The sequence below is a fragment of the Arachis ipaensis genome, chromosome B9 (assembly GCF_059453495.1).
Source record: "Arachis ipaensis isolate K30076 ecotype BB chromosome B9, ASM5945349v1, whole genome shotgun sequence".
Lineage (NCBI taxonomy): Eukaryota > Viridiplantae > Streptophyta > Magnoliopsida > Fabales > Fabaceae > Arachis > Arachis ipaensis.
The window spans coordinates 76734109-76745651 of NC_142444.1; the positions used below are offsets into that span (position 1 = coordinate 76734109).

At 40.6% G+C, this 11543-nt stretch overlaps 1 non-coding gene across 1 annotated transcript; it reads left to right on the forward strand.

Annotated features, from left to right (window-relative positions):
- The first annotated feature begins 3615 nt into the window (after positions 1-3615).
- Positions 3616-3719, forward strand: LOC148545077 (small nucleolar RNA R71). Its single transcript, XR_015901581.1, has one exon. It is a non-coding gene; the product is annotated as a small nucleolar RNA R71 (small nucleolar RNA).
- Positions 3720-11543: the final 7824 nt, after the last annotated feature.

Here is an 11543-nt window from a genome sequence, read left to right on the forward strand (position 1 = left end):
ATGAAGTCAGCAGGGATGTAAAGGCCTTCAACCTTTACCAAGACATCCTCTACAAGTCCATAAGCCTATTTCCTTGAATTGTCTGCCATCTAGTGTGAGATTCTTACAGCTTGTACCTCAAAGATCCCTAGTTTCTCCATTACAGAGAGGGGCATGAGGTTTACACTTGACCCTAGGTCACACAGAGCCTTCTCAAAGGTCATGGTGCCTATCATACAGGGTATTAAGAATTTTCCGGGATCCGGTTTCTTCTGAGGTAATGTCTGCCTAATCAAGTCATTCAGTTCATTGGTGAGTAAAGGGCGTTCATCTTTCCAAGTCTCATTACCAAATAACTTGGAATTCAGCTTCATGATTGCTCTTAGATATTGGGCAACTTGCTCTTCAGCAATATCTTCATCCTCTTCAGAGTAAGAATACTCATCAGAGCTCATGAATGGCAACAGTAAGTTTAGTGGAATCTCTATGGTCTCTGTATGAGCCTCAGATTCCCTTGGTTCCTCATTAGGGAACTCCTTGGAGGCCAGTGGACGTCCATTGAGGCCTTCCTCACTAGAAATCACTGCCTTTTCTTCCACTCCAGATTCGGCCATGTAGGTTATAGTTATGGCCTTGCACTTTCTTTTTGGATTCTCTTCTGTATTGCTTGGGAGAGTACTAGGAGGGAGTTTGATGACATGTCACCATGTCATGTTTTTCTATGCTTTTTCATACAAGAAATTTATGATTAGTGCTTAAATATTGCATTCTTTGGTGCTTAAATGGTATATTTCTTTGATCTTTTGATTTGATAAACTTTGTAGGAAATAAGAAGAAAAAGAAGCAAAAAGAGCACAAAATAAGCTAAAAAGAAGAAAAGAGGAATTTTGGGCACACTTTGAAGTTGGAGCACACTTTGGAGCCTTAGGCCACGCTTTTAAAAGCGTGGCCCATGACCAAATCAAGGAAGCTTCATCAGCACAGCCACCCAGGAGCTCAACGTTTGCGCCAACGTTTGCCTCTAACGTGAGGTCAAACGTTGGCTAAGGAATACCAAGAGAAATGGCATCCCTGGAGGCAGCAACGTTTGAGCCAACGTTTGCCTCAAACGTGAGGTCAAACGTTGGCGCCAAACAGCATGAAGGGGCATACTTCCAACAAGAATAACTTGAGCTACAGAGCTCCAAATGAGGTGATTCAAAAAGCAATGGAAAGTAGGAATCAAGAGCTTTCCAAGCATATATGGCACTACATGGTGGACACTAAAATTGAGGGAGAAAACTGCCCCGAAATGTGCATAAACGAACATGGTGGCAACCTGCAGTGAGGCCAACTGACCTCTACACCTTCGACGGAGTATAACTCGAGCTGTGGAGCTCCAAATGATGCGCTTCCAATTGCATTGGAAAGTAGACATTCAGGGCTTTCCAACAGTGTATAATAGTATGGGGTGGACAGCACGTTTGAGCTTCCGAATCTGGCAATGTTTCCAACGTTTGCGTTCACGTTTGACCTCAAACGTGGGGTCAAACGTGAGTGACAGCAACACCAGCGACCTTGTCCCCTTCAAAAGAGCATAACTTGAGTTGTAGATGTCCAATTGAGGTGATTCCAATTGGGTTAGAAAGCTGACATTCAAAGCTTTCCAACCATATATAATAGTCTATAGTGGGCATAAAATTGGCAACGTTGACAAGAGGACAAAGAGCACCCCTGATTGATGATGAGCCACGTTTGCGCCAACGTTTGCCTCAAACGTTAGGCCAAACGTTGGCTAGAAGAGCTGCTTGGGAAAGGTCACGTTTGAGCTCACGTTTGACCTCAAATGTTGGCTCAAATGTGGATGACAGCAAGGGGCCGATCTGCATTGTGGGTTTCACGAAGACGTTTGAGTCAACGTTTGCCTCAAACATTGACTCAAACGTGAATTGCTCAACAATCCAACTTGCACACAGATTTCTCCTTAAGACCAAGGCCATCCAAATCCATCTTCAACCCAATTCCACTCCAAAGCAAGCAAAGCCCAATTGACATCACTTATAGGCACACAGAGAAGTTAGATTAGGAATTTTATTTTGTAAATACTATTTTCATTTTTCATTTTGTAAAAGCCTATATAAGGCGAGCTCCATTAGAGAGTATGGAGGCTGGCTCCACTAGGGAGCACTAGGATTAGAGAGCTCTCTCTTTTAGTTTTTTTCCTTTTTGTTTTGAATCTTGGGTTGAGAATTGAAGAAATTCTGTTTCAATCTCACCTTGGGAATTCTCTCTGTTTGCTTGTCTACATAATTTCAGTGAATTGTGATTGGAATCAAAGCTCTCTTTACTGCTTTCATCTCTATTTCTTCTTCAATCTGTTTGCTGTTGGATCAAGGAAGGGATTGAGATCTAGAATTGTTTTCTAGTCTCATTGAGCTCCTGAGATCTTCAACCTCTCATTTAGATTTTGCAATTGAGCCAAGCTGCTTTCTGTTTTGATTTTTCAAGTGATTTTCCAAATCTGTTTGAATCTGCTGCATCTTTTACTTCTCTATTTGATTGCTATTTACACTTTCCTGTTGAATTTTACATTTCCAGCACCCACTCCCCTTTATATTTCATGCAATTTACATTTCTTGTCATTTAAGATTCTTGCAATTTACATTTCTTGTCATTTAAGATTTCGCCAATTTATATTCCTTGCCCTTTACGTTTATGCTCATTTACTTTCTGCAACTTTTAATTCACTGCCATTTACTTTCTGTTGGCTACATTCCATCAAATTTCACTTCAATGTTAGCTTGACTAAACTAATCACCCACTAAAGTTGCTTGATCCATCAATCCCTGTGGGATCGACCTCACTCACATGAGTTTTACTACTTGATGCGACCCGGTATACTTGCCGGTGAGTTTTGGGTGTTTTGGAAATTCGTTTTTCCACAAATTTTCCCATCAGAGTTCAGTAACTCTTTTACTCAGCTGACCCACTTGTGCCTCCAAATTTTTAATGGAGGACCTTGCTTCAATCATAAAACTGAGAGTGGTCTTAGATAGATCAGAGACTACAGTTGCTAAGTCAGAGTTACTCTGCTTAGAATTCTCCGTCTGTTGCTGAGAATATGATGGAAAAGGTTTGATATTGCCAAACCTGTTTCTTCCACCATTATTATTATTGAAGCCTTGATTAGGCATCTGTTGATCCTTCCATGAGAGGTTAGGATGATTCTTCCATGAAGGATTGAAGGTGTTTCCGTAGGAATCTCCCATGTAATTCACTTCTTCCATTCCAGGATTCTCAGGATCATAAGCTTCTTCTTCAGAGGAAGCTTCTTTAGTACTGTCGGATGTAGCTTCCATTCCAGTCAAACTTTGAGATATCATATTGACTTGCTGAGTCAATATTTTATTCTGAGCCAGTATGGCATTCAGAGTATCAATCTCCAGAACTCCTTTCTTCTGAGTTGTCCCATTATTCACAGGATTCCTTTCAGAAGTGTACATGAATTAGTTATTTGCAACCATTTCAATGAGTTCCTGGGCTTCTTCAGGCGTCTTCTTCAGATGAAGAGATCCTCCAGCAGAGTTGTCCAATGACATCTTGGACAGTTTAGACAGACCATCATAGAATATGCATATGATGCTCCATTCTGAAAGCATGCCAGAAGGACACCTTTTGATCAACTGCTTGTATCTTTCCCAAGCTTTATAGAGGGATTCGCCTTCCTTCTATCTAAAGGTCTAGACTTCCACTCTAAGCTTACTCAATTTTTGAGGTGGAAAGAACTTTTCCATGAAAGCATTGACTAGCTTTTCCCAAGAGTTCAGGCTTTCTTTAGGTTGTGAGTCCAACCATGTCCTAGTTTTGTCTCTTACAGCAAAGGGAAAAAGCATAAGTCTGTAGACCTCAGGATTAACCCCATTGGTCTTAACAGTATCACAGATTTGCAAGAATTCAGCTAAAAACTGATGAGGATCTTCCAATGGAAGTCCATGATACTTGCAATTCTACTGCATTAGAGAAACTAATTGAGGCTTAAGCTCAAAGTTGTTTGCTCCAATTGCAGGAATTGAGATGCTCCTTCAACAGAAGTCAGAAGAGGGTGCAATAAAGTCACCAAGCATCTTCCTTGCATTGCTGGCATTGTTGTTATTTTCGGCTGCCATGTCTTCTTCTTTTTCGAAAATTTCTGTTAGGTCCTCTCCAGAGAGTTGTGCTTTAGCTTCTCTTAGCTTCCTCTTCAAGGTCCTTTCAGGTTCCGGATAAGCTTCAACAAGAATGTTCTTATCCTTGCTCCTACTCATATGAAAAAGAAGAGAATAGAAAAGAATAAGAATCCTCTATGTCACAGTATAGAGATTCCTTGAGGTGTCAGAGAAAAATAGGAATAGAGGGATGAGGTAGGTAGATAAGAATTCGAACATATGAAGAAGGAGAGAGAGTCCGAATTGCTAATTGAGGAGGAGTGTTAGTCCTTAAATAGAAAGAGGTGAGAAGGGGAAAATTTTTCGAAAACAAATTTTTAAATAAAACTAAAAATTTTAAAATAATTAAAAAAATTTTTGAAAAAGTGGTTGGTGGTTTTTCGAAAATTGAAAGTGAGAAAGTGGTTAGGTGATTTTGAAGAAGATTTTGAAATCAGTAATCAAAAAGATATGATTGAAAATTATTTTGAAAAGGATGTGGTTGAGAAGATATGATTGAAAAATAATTCAAAAAGATTTGATTTTTTTTTTTGAAAATTAAAGTTGATTACTTGACTCATAAGAAACTAAAAGATCTGATTTTAAAGATTGAACCTTTCTTAATAGGCAAGTAACAACTTGAAATTTTTGAATCAAAATATTAATTGTTAGCAAGGTTTTCAAAAATTTGAGAAGAAAATTGAAAAAGATTTTATTTTTGAAAAAGATATGATTGAAGAGATTTGATTGGAAAAGATAGATTTTGAAAAATTATGAAAATTTAAAAAAGATTTGAATTGAAAACTAACTTACCTTCCTTGTGTTGTCCTGGCGTTAAACGCCCAGAATGGTATCCATTCTGGCGTTTAACGCCCAAAAGACTACCCTTTTGGGTGTTTAACGCCCAGCCAGGTACCCTGGCTGGGGTTTAAACGCCAGTTTTCCTTCCTCACTGGGTGTTTTGAATGCCCATCTTTTTCTCTGTAATTTCTCGGCTGTATGTTTTGAATCTTCAATTCTTTGTATTATTGACTTGAAAATACATAATTTTGAAAATTTTTTTGAATTTTCAATGATGAGAGAGAGCAACTACAAAATGAAACTAATCATGAATAACTAAGATCAAATAAACAATGCATGCAAGAACACGTTGAATGTCAAGATGGACATCAACACATATTTTTAAGAAAAGAATGACATGCAAGACACCAAACTTAGAAATTTTCATTCTGTAGACACTAATAATTCAAAAATGCATATGAAAAATAAGAAAAGACACCAAACAAGAGAATTTAAAGATCCGACTAGAGAAAATCATCAAGAATAACTTGAAGATCAATGAAGAACATAATGCATATATTTTAGAAAAATGCAAAAAAATTACAAATATTCAAGACACCAAACTTAAAATGTGACACTAGACTTAAACAATAAACACACATTATTTTTTATTTTCATGGTTTTATCAAAAAAATTTTTGTATTTTTCGAAAATTGTTTTGAAAAAGAAAATAAAGAAATTCAAAATTTTTTTTATATGAATTCTAGGAATCATGCAATGTTAGTCTAAAGCTTCAGTCTAAAAAGATTAGACATGGCTAGCCAAGCTTCAGCAGGACCTTACATACAACAGCCAAATTGATGGGAATCAACCAGCTCCTGTGATGATAAAAGCATCATCTGAAACTCTAGAATTCATTCTTATAAATTCTGAAGAACATATAATAATTTTTTTTTAATTTTTTTTTTGAAAATAAAAAGCTTAATAATAAAATAAAATTACTTAATTTGAGCAACAAGATGAACCGTCAGTTGTCCAAACTCGAACAATCCCCGGCAACGGCGCCAAAAACTTGGTGCACGAAATTGTGATTTAAAAACTTCGTATGGCGAAATAGTGATTTCAACACTTCTTCACAACTCCGATGCAACTAACTAGCAAGTGCACTGGGTCGTCCAAGTAATACCTTACGTGAGTAAGGGTCGATCCCATGGAGATTGTCGGCTTGAAGCAAGCTATGGTCATCCTTGTAAATCTCAGTCAGGTGGATTCAAATGGTTATAAGGTTCTAATAATTAAAAGATATATAAAACACAAAATAAGATAGAAATACTTATGTAATTCATTGGTGGGAATTTCAGATAAGCATATGGAGATGCTTTGTTGCTTCTGAACCTCTGCTTTCCTATTTCCTTCTTCCAACCATGTGTTACTTCCTTCCATGGCAAGCTGTATGATCCTATCGGATGAAAACAAATCCATATGCGCTGTCACCGCACGGCTAATCATCTGTCGGTTCCCGCTAGCGTCGGAATAGGACCATTGTCCTTTTGCGCACTGTCGCTTGCGCCCCACATTCGCAGGTTTGAAGCTCGTTACAGTCATCCCTTCCCAGATCCTACTCGAAATACCACAGACAAGGTTTAGACTTTCTGGATCTTAGGAATGCTGCCAATGGTTCTATCCTATACCACGAAGACTTTGATCTCACGGAATAGATTGCTCTGTTGTCAGGAGAGACAACCATGCGTCGTGAACCAGGAGGCTAAGAGATACACACTCAAGCTATTGCAAATAGAACGGAAGTGTTTGTCAGGCACGCGTTCATAAGTGAGAATGATGATGATTGTCACGGGTCATCACATTCATCAGGTTGAAGTGCGAGCAAATATCTTAGAGAAGAAGTAGGCGTGAATTGAATAGAAAAACAATAGTACTTGTATTAATTCATGAAGAACAGCAGAGCTCCACACCTTAATCTATGGGGGTGTAGAAACTCCACCGAAGAAAATACATAAGTGAAAGGTCTAGGCATGGCCGTGAGGCCAGCCCCCAAACGTGAACATACAAGTTCCAAGGATCAAAGATCAAAGTGATCAATGATTAAAGATGATCCAAGATGAAAATAGATAGTAAAAGGTCCTATTTATAATGAACTAGTAGCCTAGGGTTTACAGAAATAAGTAAATGATGCAGAAATCCACTTCTGGGGCCCACTTGGTGTGTGTTTGGACTGAGCACTGAAGCTTTCACGTGCATAGGCTATTCTTGGAGTTAAACGCCAGCTTTAGTGCCAGTTTGGGTGTTTAACTCCAATTCTGGTGCCAGTTTGGGCGTTTTACGCCAGAAATTTTAGGCTAACTTTGATCGCCGGTTTGGGCCATCAAATCTCGGGCAAAGTATGGACTATTATATATTGCTGGAAATCCCAGGATGTCTAATTTCCAACGCAATTGAGAGTGCACCGATTGGGCTTCTGTAGCTCCAGAAAATCTACTTCGAGTGTAGGGAGGTCAGAATCCAACAGCATCTGCAGTCGTTTTTTAACCTCTGAATCAGATTTTTGCTCAGGTCCCTCAATTTCAGCCAGAAAATACCTGAAATCACAGAAAAACACACAAACTCATAGTAAACTCCAGAAATGTGATTTTTATTTAAAAACTAATAATTATATACTAAAAACTAACTAAATCATACTAAAAACTACCTAAAAACACTGCTAAAAAGCGTATAAATTATCCGCTCATCACTCCTCCAGCTCATTTAACTGCATAAGCCTCCTTTCTCCAGTAACTTGTTCATCAAAGTTCAACATTTTTATAGCCCAAAATGCTCTATGCTCAAGCTCAACTGGTAAGTGACAAGCCTTACCAAACACCAATTAGTATGGAGACATTCCAATAGGTGTTTTGAAGGCTGTCCTGTAGGCCTATAGTGCATCATCCAGTTTTGTAGACCAATCCTTTCTTGAGCTTCCAATAGTTTTTTCAAGAATTCTTTTAAGCTCTCTGTTTGAAATTTCTGCTTTCCCGTTGGTCTGTGGGTGATATGGGGTTGCCACCTTGTGCTTGACTCCATACTTGGAAAGGAGTGCTTCGAGTCGCCTATTGCAGAAATGTGTCCCTCCATCACTGATGAGAGCTCTAGGCACCCCAAATTTGCTGAAGATGTTCTTCCTCAAAAAGCTCATTACAACTTTGTTATCATTTGTTGGAGTGGCTATGGCTTCTACCCACTTTGAAACATAATCCACAGCCACCAATATATAACTATTTGAGTATGAGGATGAGAAGGGTCCCATAAAATCAATTTCCCACACATCAAACAATTCTAACTCCATTATGAACCTCTGTGGCATCTCATTTCCCTTGGGTAAATTGCCAGCCCTTTGGCATTCATCACATCTTGTCACCAATTCTTTTGCCTCTTTGAAGATGGTTGGCCAGTAGAATCTACATTGTAGCACCTTGGCTGCAGTTCTATCTCCACTAAAGTGGCCTCCATATGCAGATGCATGACACTGCCAAAGCACTTCTTGCCCTTCCTCATGGGAAATACACCTTCTCAAGATTTCATCAGCACACTTTTTGAACAAATAGGGCTCATCCCAGATGTAGTGTTTAGCATCTTTGGCTAGCTTTTTCCTCATATGCTTGTTGATGTTGGTTGGTAGTTCTCCAATAGCCTTGAAGTTGGCTATGTCAGCAAACCAAGGAGCCTCTTGTATCATCATCAACTGCTCATCAGGGAAGCTTTCATTCACTGTAACTTGCTGTACCCCATCTTCTTCTTGTGGTATTCTTGAGAGTTAGTCAGCCACTTTGTTCTCTACTCTACTCCTATCTTTAATTTTAATGTCAAATTCTTGGAGCAGCAGAATCCATCTTATTAGTCTGGGCTTGGAGTCTTGTTTGGTGAGCAAGTATTTGAGTGATGCATGATCAGTGAATACAATTACTTTAGAACTAATAAGATATGATCTAAATTTATCAAAAGCAAAGACAATGGCAAGTAATTCCTTCTCTGTAGTGGTATAGTTACTTTGATTCTCATTAAGAACCTTGCTAGCATAATAAATGACATGTACCAATTTATCCTTCCTCTGTCCTAAGACAGGACCCACAGAAAAATCTGATGCATCACACATCAGTTCAAAAGGTAAATCCCAGCATGGTAGTGCTATGATAGGCGCAAAGGAGAGTTTGTTTTTAAGTTCTTTAAAAGCTATCATGCATTCATCATAAAAAACAAAAAGGTACATTAGAGACTAGTAGGTTGCTCAAAGGTTTGGCAACCTTGGAAAAGTCTAATGAATCTCCTATAGAAGCCAGCATGTCCTAGAAAACTTCTAATTGCCTTGACATTACAAGGTGGGGGTAACTTTTCAATCACCTCCACCTTAGCCTTGTCCACCTCTATGCCCCTTTTGGCGATCTTATGACCAAGGACCACCCCCTCTGTAACCATGAAATGGCATTTCTCCCAGTTTAAAACGAGGTTGGTCTCTTGGCATATCTTTAGCACCAAGGCTAAGTGGTGTAAGCAATCAGAATATGAGTTACCAAATATAGAAAAGTCATCCATAAACACCTCAATGAATCTTTCAATCATGTCTGAATATATGGAGAGCATGCACCTTTGAAATATTGCAGGTGCATTACACAATCCAAAGAGCATTCTCCTATAAGCAAAAACACCATATGGACAAGTAAATGAAGTTTTTTTCTGGTCCTTGGGGTCTACAACAATTTGGTTGTAGCTTGAATAACCGTCCAAGAAGCAGTAATAATCATGTCCAGCCAATCTCTCTAGCATCTGATCCATAAAAGGTAAGGGGAAATGATCCTTCCTAGTGGCCTCATTAAGCTTCCTATAATCAATGCACATGCGCCACTTGGTCACAGTTCTTATGGGTATCAGCTCATTCTTCTCATTCGGTACAACAGTGACCCCTCCTTTCTTTGGGACTACTTGCACCAGGCTTATCCAAGGGCTGTCTGAGATGGGGTGGATTACCCCTGCTTGCCACAACTTTAATACTTCTTTTGGGACCACTTCATTCATGGTTAGATTCAGCCTTCTTTGCTGCTGCCTTGAGGGTTTAGCACCTTTTTCAAGTAGTATCTTGTGCATGCACATTGAAGGGCTGATTGCTTTTAAGTCTGCAAGTGTCCAGCCTATGGCGTCCTTGTGCTGTTTCAGCACTTGGACAAGTTCTTCCTCCTGCTCCTCACTCAAACTTGAATTGATGATCACCGAGTAGGTGTTGTTGTCACCCAGATATTCATATTTTAAGCTTGGTGGTAAGGTCTTCAACTCGAGTTTTGGTGCCTCTACTTCTTTACTGTCTTTGAGGTTCAACATGATTGAATTCTCCATGGTTCCTTGTGGTTGTTCTCCACTTGATGCTTGCTGCTCTAGCTCAATAGCTCCTTCACATTGCTCTTCTTCCAAAACTCCTTGAACTATCTGTTCAATGGTGTCCACCATCATGCATTCTCCTATGCATTCCTTGGGGTAACTCATTGCCTTAAAGACATTAAAGACCATCTTCTCTTCGAGCCCAAGTGGCACGCCCAGGCCTTTTTAAAGCCTTGGTTAGCCTGGCGTGCCACGCCTTCGAGCCCAAGTGGCACGCCCAAGCCTTTTCCCTCTCTTTGCTAGCTTTTGGAAATTTGAACTACCGTGGCACGCCCAGTGTTTGACGTGCCATGCCCATGCTATGTGCTTGATCTATCTCTCTGGAAAGTTAAACTAACGTGGCACGCCCAGAGTTTGGCGTGCCACGCCCTTCATGTGCTTGGCATCTCTGCTTGGCGTGCCATGCCCAGAACTCAAGTGACACGCCCAGCTCTTCTCTTGGGTGATTGGTGATGGTGGCATGCCACGCCTGGGACTCAAGTGGCATGCCCAGTTGATTTTTAAAGCTGGCGTGCCATGCCTTCGATACCAAGTGGCACGCCCATATGGTTGGCCTTGTTTCTCCCTCTCTGGAAAGTATAACCAGCGTGCCATGCCCAGGTGTTTGCGTGCCATGCCCATCATTTGCCTTGGTTCCAGTAGCTGGCGTGCCACGCCTAGTATTCAAGTGGCACGCCCAGGTAAGGATCTTGAGCTGGCGTGCCACGCCTCGAACACCAAGTGGCACGCCCAGCCTTTGCTTTGGCCTTCTTTGTACCTTGGCGTGCCATGCCCAGATGCTCAAGTGGCACGCTCAGGTAAGGGTGGAAACTTGGCGTGCCACGCCTTGATGCTCAAGTGGCACGCCCAGCCTTTTTAACCTTTAACTTCCTCTCTGGAATTTTGTACCAGCGTGCCACGCCAAGCTGCTCAAGTGGCACGCCCATGGATTAAGTGGTAAGTTTGGCGTGCCCCGCCTAGCCTAGCGTGCCACGCCCCTTTGGTGGCCTTCATTTTTGCTCTCTGGAAAGTTGTACTAGCGTGCCACACCCAGCTCCTGGCGTGCCACGCCCATGTGAATGCTGGAGGATCCTCTCTGGACTTTAGTACTGGCATGCCACGCCCAACTTCTAGCGTGCCACGCCCATGTGATTTTTTGGCGTTTGCTCCAAGTAGCATGCCCGTTTCACACGCTCAGCTTCTTTTGTTGTTTTCTCCCCC